The following is an 11,510-nucleotide window of genomic DNA, read 5'->3' on the forward strand; positions in this document are numbered from 1 at the left end:
AGAAAATATAGACCCTACATACACTGAATATTTAACAAACCTATTCAATCGATTGCATGACACGTAAGAAGAAGCACAACAAAACTTAATACAATCTAAAACCAAAAGCAAATATTATTATGACAAACGTATTCATGTATGAGAATTTAAACCAGGAGATTATGTATTTTTATTAAAAGAACCAAATAAAGGTAAATTTTCAAACCAATATATTGGACCTTTTGAAATACTTGAACTACTACCAAAAAACAATATTAAAATTTTATTCAAAAATACTACAAAGATTGTCCACGCGGACAAATTGAAAATCGCTCATATAGAGCCAGAATGAAATACATTAAGTCTAAATTTTTGGTTTCAGATGTGTTGGCATCGCCAACGACCAACAATAAATCCCATATACAAATCGTTACCTGCTTTCTCACAAGTACAACAGCGATTAGACATTACATGGTGCGTTAGAGCTATCGGATTTTCCCATATCAAACGTGGAAATCTGATTTGTACAGAATGCTACCACTTTTTACCTTCTGAATATTATAGATGGTTTTATAAATATTTTAAATGCCATTATCTTATAATCACAAGTTATTATGAGCCAATAATATGCAAAATATGTAAGGTACCTTTAGTCACATTAGATTATTAAGAGAATGCCCTCTATGTCATGATACATATTTTTCTTACTTAACAAATTTAGAAGATGAGGAACAAACTGATACAGAAGAATCTGTGTTAGTTCGTATACATGGATACTTTGAATAAATAAAAACCGGTCAATTTCCCTTTCTGCACTACCCTTTTTCTCTTTATAGAATGAACTCGCAAGGTCAATCTACAGGGCTACAATTCAGCACAGCATTACAGCCTAATACCGACCTATTCTCATTACTATCGATCACACGATGCACTAAATCCCTTGGGTACCGACACATAGCCTCAGGATTCGCATACTGTACTCAATGTTATAGCCTTTTCCAACCGCAATATCAAAGTCAATACGAATGGATAGTGTCACACCACATGATTTCTGGTGAACGGTTTCGCGAAATCATTTGTGCACGTTGCAACGCCAATATCACAATAACCAGACTTATGTACCAATGCAATGAGTGCCTTCTAAAATATTTAGAATTTTTGTTAAACTGCGATGAGAGACACATCGACCTTAATACTATCCCTAATCCACTCATATTACACATGAGCGGTTCTCGATACTATTAGTACCCTAATAAAAGAATATAAGATGTGTCACTCGTCACAGAATTCCCCAACCCCTTCACAATCACACTCCTCATCTCGTTCTGCAGAAGCGCTTCAGAGACTATATATAGTACAATGTATCAAAACACGCTTTTATAAAAAAATAGATAATATGCATGTCATTTTATGCCCTAGATGCTACGATACATTGCTTTTGGAATCCGTAAAGCCTTACTACGAAGAATTCAAGAAACACCATTGTGTAGATGGCACAAGATTTAATAGAAGTAAATGCTACATTTGTGAAAATTACCTAGAAACAATTCGACCTATAGTTCATTGCAATCCATGTGCCAATCGATATCTTGAATTCATCATCGAAATAGAACAACAATACCATAATATTTATGATTATGAAGACCCCGTGATACTAATAATAAATGATGATTAAAAATAAAACATAAAAATAAATTAATACATAAAGAATATATACTATACAATAAGAGTAATAATTATAAGATTACAATCATAAATTAGAACGTAATAAGTTTTATCATCCCATTAATAGAACGTACTTAGACATATACATATACTTTAATATAAATATATACATGTATTTTTCTTTCAGTGAATGAATCCACTTTTGGAAGAAATCGCTGACTTGGTCATTCAACTCTTGTTAATACATATATATATATCCATATAGTTATTATAAATCATTAAAAATGTGTAGACCCAAGCCATATAAATTTAAACCCCATTTTCTTTTAACTCATTGTCACGGTCTTTTTATTTATAAGTGCTATAAGGCTTTATATATTAAGGCAGAAGGAAAAAGATATTGCTCTAGTTGTTTCGCACAAATCCAGGGCAATTACCGTACGTTTTTTATTGTTAAATTTCACGGAATAAGTAATCGAACATTTGAAACGGAACAGTGTCTTATTTGTAGAACTGATTTACTGAGGAATACATCCATTAAAAACTGCACAATCTGCTTTATAGATTACTTAGCAATATGTATAATATTAAGAGAAAGGGGGTTTGATCCTAACAATATTAAGGAAATATTATATGATAGTATCACTAAAGATACTATCAAATTAACAATATATGACGACACTGATGAAATGGAAAATTAAGAAAAAACATATATATATATATATATAAAAAAAAAATTACTCACTTTTTATGTATTATTCAATATTATCACCCAAAACAAATTTCCATTGCTTTACTCGGGTCCGACTGTACCAAAACAACCTTTATAAAGGCCCGTATTAATGTTAGCAGCTAAACAGATATACATATATAAATATATATATAAGAAATACAAACATACATATATAAGTAAACACATTAATATGAACATACTATAAGATCACATTATACGTAAGCTTTAAATTAAGAAAATATATATATATATATATATATCACGATCTGCATATCTTTTCAGTAGAAGAATCCACTCCTTGGAGGGATTGCAGATCTGAGCTTGGCCTGGTCGCAAGGTTTTTATTAATAGTCACATTTATATACACCACACATATATATATATTCGCAATAAGTCACGAAAATCAATAAAAATGTATAGGCCGAAACCTTATAAACCAAAACTGCATTATTTTCTAACACACTGCCCCGGATTCTTTACTTTTCAATGCTATAAAACGTATCATGTTAAGGCTGAGGAAAATAGATACTGTGTAACTTGCTTCCGATTAATTATGGGCAGATTTCAAACATATGAAATTATAAAATTCCACGGCATATTCAGTGATAAATTCGAAGAGAAAAAATGTCATAATTGTGGAAATGACATAGTCGAAAACACTTCAATTAAAAATTGCACTATTTGCTTTATAGATTATTTAATAATATGTATTGTATTAAGAAACAAAGGACATGATCCCTGTAACATAGCAGAACTCTTATATGACTGTATTGATAAAAAAATAATGACTATAACAATGTATGATACAACAAATGAAACAGAAATCTGAAAACATGTAAACAATAAACTCTGATTTCTTTACTTACAGAATGATGTATCATTTAATATTGTTAATTACTACGCAAACCTCCCTTGCTCTTCTCGGGTTTGATTGCGGCAGGCGGCATTTAAATATAACCTCGATATCGCTGTTGGATGTTGGAGAGTGCAACCTTCCGCATAAAATTCCTAACTCCACGGAAACTTATATCCAACTCCTGCAGCTTTCCGACTATAATCATGCGTATATAATGCAATGCAAAGTTGAACTTTCAAGAATAATATATTATTGTGGCATGCATTCACACGTTTCTGTCGTACATAATGGACGAGCCGATTATATGCATGAAACCGGACATGCACAGTGCACAAGAATGTTTCGTGACGGTACTCTTTCACTTGGAGCGAGAGTCTTAATCGACGGGATCCGAGTCAATCAGACTTCCTCCTATAGTATCACCATGGCTGGAAGCATAAGCAACGATGGAAAATGTAAGGGCACGCAGTACTCCGACTTCTATGGAACGTGGGACGACGTTGTCGTGCAAGCAGTCGCAAAAATATCTTTGAAGACAGCTTATGTCCCCGTTAAGCTAAACACAGGGAAGATAATGTTAAAATCAGGAACAGTCTGTACACTTAGCGAAGGATCAAAATCCTGCAAACATTGACTCAGAAGATGGATATACTTACTGGGAACCAATGCCTACCTCTTCATGCAATTTTCATCAATATGATGTATTGTACGAAGGACCTGCAACCAAAACTACAGACGACAACAGCGCAGGGAAGTCACCCATCGTGTATAGTCTGACAACACAAGACATAACCTTCGCACTGACAAAGACCCGGGAACAGCCATTGTGCGGATATACTCTTCTTCGTACAGAGCATCCCAAGCTTTTCATCCTGGAAACAAAGAAGGGAGATGTTTTCGCGGAAGGAGGAACAATTCCAATCGATAACCTCGACATCTTTGCATATATGAATTCAAAATTCGTATATGTCGAAAAACATATAAGACATCAAATGACATCTCTTTATCATAATGTTATTCAACAAAGATGCGAGTTAGAAAAGAACGTAATAACTAACACCTTATCAATCGCCACCTTACAGCCTGATGAGTTTGCTCATCGATTAATGAAAGGACCAGGATTCATGGCTGTCACAGCTGGAGAAGCAGTACATGTAGTAAAATATATTCCTGTTGACGCCACAGTCAGAAGAACAAAGGAATGCTACTCTGAACTTCCTGTAACAGTAAGAAATACTTCATTATTTCTAACGCCAAAATCTAGAGTGCTCACAAAATTTGGCACTCAAAAGGAATGTAGCTTCGAACTACCAACACTCTATCGCATAGACGATACATGGATTCAACTTACTCCCGATCCACAAGTCAGACAATTACCTCCACAACGATTACATCCGATGACCTCCTTGAGTTGGAAATATCTCACTCCAGGCCCATTGGCGATTAGTGGAATATACACTGAAAAAGATAGAGAAGCTACGAGATCACATAATGTTTCCTGCTGAGAAACCAGCGCTTCTCAACTTCGTAGCTCGTGGGATGACAGGACAAGCAGTTGTACCAGGAGAAGTCTCATTATACAGCCTGTTGGACAAAAAGGCACTCCAAAAAATAGCCTCAAATACCGCCTCAAGGATATAGAGCGGATTCGTAACCTTCGGGTCAGCGACAGCCGGAATTCTCGGAGTATTTATAGTCATAAGAGTTATTAAGTTGACTATCGACACGGCAATCCATGATTATGCACTACACACCGTATATGGATGCAGTCTGCACCTGCTGGGCGCCGTATGGAGTTCCCTCACACATCTTTTACTTCATCTGGCACGAGGACTCGTAAATCGGCGAAAGCTACAACCGGAAGAAGGACAATCTCCCCCAGGGCAGACGGAATCCTTTTTAGCAACACCAACAACACCAAAAGACGAACACACTATTAACAACACCACAGCGGTAAACACGACCACCCCTATCCCCACTGTCTATACCGATCTACGCGAACGATTAAATGATATAGAACAAATCCCTACGAAAAACATCGGGAATTCGTTCTTAAATAAGAGGGGGGGATGTGACGTCCCGCCAAAAATAAAATTTTCAAAAACACAAATATACTGTTCAATTATAAAATGTACGCTATATATATATACAATTCGGCATATTACCAAATGCTTGCTTATACAAAATCATAATTAAGTAATATTGTCCTTAATGAATATAAAAATTAATCATACAATCATAGTTATTCAATTATATTATATTAAGTATTAATTAAAAATTAAAGTCAAAGTCTCTTACGGTTATATATATATATATTCTAAATATATATATTTTTATATATTTATATTGATAAATATAAATTTTAAACAAATTAACTTCTCACAAAATTAGACCAAACTTATCAAACTAGATGTAAAAATCACCTATTCTCAAAAGGACAACCAGTAGTTAAATACATATAAAAACGACGCACTGACGATACTCGAATAAAATACATTTATCCGTATACATATATATATAAAACATATATATATATGTACAAAATATATAAATACTACCGATATTAATCCGCGTCCACTAAAAATGTAAATTTATATGGAAGATTTATTTTTTTTTTTTTACAAAGCAATGGTTGTTGGAACTAAAATTAAAAATCTTATATATATATCTTATATACTGGGTGTCAAAAGGGTATTATCAAAATTAAAATTAAATATTTGCTCAAGAGTTAACTTTCGCAGCTGAATAAAATCAATATTAGAAAAACAAAAGCACCATATGTCAAAATAAATTCAATAAAATATACTAGAAATAAGAATATAGTCTCCCATATAAATATTTTCAAACATGTAAAATTAATCAATAAAACAAATGTGATGCAACGAGAGAGAAAGTATTCAAAATTCTTATAAGTAATATTATGTTGAGGAATAAAATATATATAACATAATAGTCATTAAATCTCTCTCGCTGCAATACGAATAAGTCTTAGCGTTGTATGAAAAATCGATAATTAATATGACGCACGCGATAACAGCGACACAAAGACTCATGAAATCACATATAATCAAGTAGCCTAAACATCCTGACGATCAGCGAAGAAGCTTCTTCTTAATCGAATATATAAACCAATACTTGATTACCATTTTAGTTGAAGCAAGTGATTATAAAGAAATCGCTTGAGTATAATCGCGAGAGCTTCCTCGAAATATAACAACGGATACTTAATTATAAAGTTCGTATCATCTTATCGAAATTGATATCGAAGAACTCACTCGGTTCCAATAACTCCAGAGGAAAAGACTTCCTTCTCCAAACCAAAGTCCATCTCCATACGAACAAGATCAACCAACCAGAAGGAACTTGAGTCCTTCTGATAACTAGTGGAAGGAGAGATTGAGAGTGGGGACGAACCTCAGGAGTCAGTTGAGCGTATGGACTGCAAACAGTCGTAATTCAGGAGTCGTGAAGAAGTCGTCCTAAGTTGTAGAATCTCTGAGTCTTTGTTCGCTGCGTCCTAAAATATAATTCAACTTAGCTTTACTGACTACTACTTTGTGTCGTCAAGGTAGAGTCTTTAAATATTTTAAGATTTTTCTCCGCGACTCATTTTAAATTAACTTAGATTTAATACTATTTACCATTGATACCTTTAATTTCAATACAGTGCGGATGTAACTCTCGTTTTAATTAATAACATTATTATAGCAACTTATATATTGCAACTTTGTAAAATTATTTTGATATTTGAAATATATCAGCTAATTCTTGCATTACTTTAAGTGAATTGTTAGATCCAGTGTTCCTACATTTCCGAGCCAACATTTACTATAAACAATTAGATATTATACAAATTATTACTACAATATTAACTAAATATCAAAGCCATTAGAATTTTATCATTTACTCTATCTGGATAAAGCGATAGCGAATCCCGAGCCTGGGAAAGAGCAAAGTGACGTGCCCCTCGTTACAGTTCAGGCAGAGCTGAGACTTAGTCGATGAGCCGTCTGGGCGTCGTTTAATCCAGATTATTAACAAATGTTAATCTCGCAAAATAAAAAATAATTTACGATAATTTATAGTAGATGCCTGGTACTCGCCGCGCCGGTAAAAGGTACAAACAGTTACGCGCCGCTTTACGCCAACAACGGCAACTTCAAAAACAAATTAATGCTTTTAATCAAATAACTGGAAATAGTGAAGAACTTACTATAGATATACCAAATAATCAAAGGATCGTTGTTGAACTCTTTGAGTGGCCGCAGGCTTTAGAGCCAGTTGACATTGTCAGCACCCGAAGAACCTTCGAGTTCATTGGATGGCCTGGACCACTGGCGCAGATTGAACTATTTCTTCCTGAGATCTCTGTTGCAGACATTCTGTCACGTGCTGTGACCCACTGTTATCGTCTACCTAGGTGTCAATAACAGGGTTACTCTCTATTTAGTTTTTTGGATGATCTGTCTAAATCGGCTATACCCAGGGCTCCGCCGAGAGCAGGATCAATGTGTACTTGGAATTAATAAATCGGGGAATTTTTTTACTGATCAGGAATGATGATAATAGAGGCTTGATTTAAAAAATTTTTTATGATATTATCTAAATTGTAAATAATGTTTTCTTTGTTTTCTTCTATAAATTGGATTAAAGTTTCTAATATGACTTCAGGGTCAACGAAGAGATTTTGTTGAAATTCAGAATCAGTTGTCTGAGGCCTCATTTATTTTATTTTATTTGATAAGAAAAATTAAGAAAGTTGAAAATAAAGCGATTAAATTTATGACATATATATTTGAAAATGATTAAGAATGTTAAGCAAACGCGTTGAATTCCGTTATTGTATATTTGATATAGTCTGGTGGTCAGAATACAATTCACTCGGCACCAACGAGAAGTTGAGGAAGTTCTAAGAACTCCATGACACCATGACAATTATCGCGTATGCAATGAACGTGACGCACAATGACACTCGAGTCAATTAAAGATGAAAGAGAAAAAAAAAAAAAGAAATATAAAATTCTAAAATTATATCTGCAATAGTTCTGAATTTATTCAATTTTAAGTTGGAGCAATAATTATGATTAGAAAATTTCAGTTTTGAAATTATAAATAGATTGTGATTAATTTTCAATTATATTAGAATTGGGATAAGGATTAAGGTGGTTTGTGATAGTAATTATGAGGGATTACGTACTTACTGTTGTTGTATGGTAGAATTCACCGTCGCAGCAATTCCAAATATATACTGATTTTGAAAGTTTTAATTTACGACTTGTATAATGTAAGAGCAAATTTCTCATTAATTAATGACTGCTTTAATATGAAGAACAAAGTTAAATTGTGAAATTTAAATGATTTGGATTTATATTGAATGTAGATATCTCTTTCCTTAAGAGAAAGTCAACTGTTGTAATATGATTTTATTTTTCATGAATTTCGTTGATGCATCTATTCATGTAATAAGAAAAGATTATTAAAATTGTTATTGCTCATATATATATATATATATATATATATATATATATATATATATATATATATATTAATAAGAGTATGGTTCTTTGCACTGTGTAGTGAGGTATCATATAAAGAAATGTACACTGGAATATGGTGTGGTGGAGGCCAGCGATATAATTTATTGTTTCAAAATCACTGTCTCCGATGGAAAATAGGAAGAAGAGATTAAGCAAGGGATGCTCCGTTATTTTTATTATTAAATTAAGTATAACGAGTAGTTAATTCTCTTACATTGATAGATCGATTATTTAATTTCATTCTAAATTTGCAAATTTCTTGATAGTATAGTATTTTAACTTTATAATTCTTGAGAGTAATATCAGAATGTGAGTCAATTTGTAATTTTATAAGAGTCAATAGCCTGAACTGTGAGTTATTCAAAAGAGTGAGATATATATATATATATATCTTGTATGTATGTCTAGTTAACTGTAGAAAATTTTTATTTCGGAGCTTGAAGGTGGAACAGTTTATTGCATTAGTCGTAAAAGCATATGTCTAGATTGTAATTATAATTGTTTTGCAAAATTGAAGTCGTTAAAGTAATATGATGTCATATAAATGTCAAGCACGATGTGTTATAAATAGTGGTTCAATTCGGAATTCTTTTCTTTTTTATTATATTTTGTTGGAATATGAGTGCGTTTTCTTTTTTATTAAAATAGTAATATTTTTCTTGATTGATCATATGCGCATGTGTGTGTATGTATTTAAAATAGTGACTTACCTTTATTAATGTCTCTAGTTTTGCTGATTTTCCTGAGCCTTTTCCTCATACTCTGGACGTCGTGGATCTCCCTCAGGGATGTCAGTGGTAGAGGTTGAGACAGGATGCAGCTTGATTTCAACCAAAGGTCCGGGCCAGCCAATAAATTCAAAGGTTCTTCGCGAGATGGGAACTTCGATTGAGTTAGATGCAGGAAGCTGATCAAAAAGTTCTACGACAATCCTTTGATTGTCCGGTACGTTAATTGAATTGTCTTTTTCTACTTGGCTGAAGCCGTTATCACTGTTCGAAATTTGTCTCTGTCGACGTAAAGCGGCACGTAGTTGTCTATGTCGTTTACCGGCGCGACGAGAACCAGGCATTTACTATAAATTATAATCAAAATTTTATTCTAATTTGAAAAGTTATTCATTTCAGTTTGACAATCTGGATCAAGCGACATTCAAGCAGCTCATCGACTAAGTCTCAGCTCTGCTCGAACTAACACGAGGGGCACGTCACTCTGCTCTATCCCCAGGCACGGGTCTCGCTAACGCTCAAGATCCAGACGTACTTTAAATATTTAATCGATATTAAATTAAATATAGTAAATACTGATTGGGAGTGAAGGAACACTGTATTAAAATAATGAACTTGTGAATATTTCGAAATAAGCGACTATGTATTTTAAAAGCTTGAAGATTTTACAAACACTGCAAGTAATTACAAATGTTGGTGTAAAAAGGTACAACCGCACTGTACCAGAAATTGGAAATTAATTAACAATAAAGTAATAATTCTTAATTATAATGTAAAGTAAGTCGAAGCTCTAAATTATAATACAAGACGAGTTGCGAAGACGAGAAAGTAAAGTATTATTAAAGATCTACCTTGACGACACAAAGTAGCTGACGAAAATTAAGTTAAAATTGATTTTAGGACGCAGTGAATGTATAAAGACACAGAGACGACTTTTCACGACTTCGGACTAACGTTTCGGAGAGATGTTGAAGTGACTTATTAGGTTGATGAGTTGTTGGCGACTGTTCACTTCGGATGTTATAATGCGACTCACTTCGTCCGCAAGCTCGACTGACGTTCTGCGGTCCGTCCCCACTTTCGGGTCACCTCCCTCTAGGCGTCCGGTGGATCCAAGACTTCCGGGGTTGGCTACTCGTTTGGTGGAGATGGATACTAGATCTTGGTGAGGGAACTCTCCACCTTCGAAGACGTCAGAAGCGGTGAGCTCTTCTTAATCTTAAGTTGATATTCAGCGATGAATATCAAAAGGCACGTTGTTATAATATTTAGTTTCGTCGAGTCTCTGCGTCAATAGATAAGAATAATATTCGGTTTCATCGGGTCTCTGCGTCAAGAGATAAGAATAATATTCGATTTCACTGAGTCTTTCTGCGTCAAGAGATAAGAATAATATTCGATTTCACTGAGTCTTTCTGCGTCAAGAGATAAGAATAATATTCGATTTCACTGAGTCTTTCTCGCCGTCGCCTATTGCGTCATCATGCGAATGAAAGGCTCTTTGTATTATAAAATAATTTCGCACTCTTATATTATAATTCTTTTTACAGCAAGAGAGACTTATTAATTTAACTATAACAAGAGTTAATATTCATTCTCAAAATTATTATGTCTCATCATTAATATTTCTTTTCTTATTAATTTATGCTTTTATATTTAAATTTCCTTTAATTTTCTCTTTTGTTGTATCACATATTTTATATTGACATATCTGCTTTTATTATAGAATCCATATGGAAGATTTAATTAATGCAATTTGGTACTGTTATTTTAATTTATAATTCCTTTCTATCGTGATTCCTTATGGTTTAGCATAGGAGACTAGCTCTCCTTTACGTATATATGAATATATATATATATATATATATATATATATATGTATAATATTACACACACAATAATCTTAAAGTGTCAATTGTTAGCTGCTCATAGAGCATTTCCAGGAGACGCCACGTGGAGGCCAATTGACACATAACTCGGAATTCTTTATAATATGAACATAATAGTTGCTA

At 33.4% G+C, this 11,510-nt stretch overlaps 1 long non-coding RNA gene and 1 pseudogene across 2 annotated transcripts; one reads left to right on the forward strand and one right to left on the reverse strand.

Moving 5' to 3' along the window:
- Window positions 1-3,249: 3,249 nt before the first annotated feature.
- LOC140672719 (uncharacterized) lies at window positions 3,250-4,874 on the forward strand (annotated as a pseudogene).
- Window positions 4,875-6,635: 1,761 nt separating this feature from the next.
- LOC140672504 (uncharacterized) lies at window positions 6,636-10,597 on the reverse strand. Of its 2 annotated transcripts, XR_012047907.1 has the most exons (4): window positions 10,350-10,597; window positions 9,481-9,845; window positions 7,447-7,649; window positions 6,636-6,750 (listed from the first exon to the last, which is right to left on the reverse strand). It is a non-coding gene; the product is annotated as an uncharacterized lncRNA (long non-coding RNA). The 2 variants fall into 2 exon arrangements; XR_012047906.1 differs by having other exon boundaries at window positions 9,481-10,597.
- Between the last annotated feature and the right edge of the window lie 913 nt (window positions 10,598-11,510).

This window comes from Anoplolepis gracilipes, chromosome 13 (assembly GCF_047496725.1).
Source record: "Anoplolepis gracilipes chromosome 13, ASM4749672v1, whole genome shotgun sequence".
Classification (NCBI taxonomy): domain Eukaryota; kingdom Metazoa; phylum Arthropoda; class Insecta; order Hymenoptera; family Formicidae; genus Anoplolepis; species Anoplolepis gracilipes.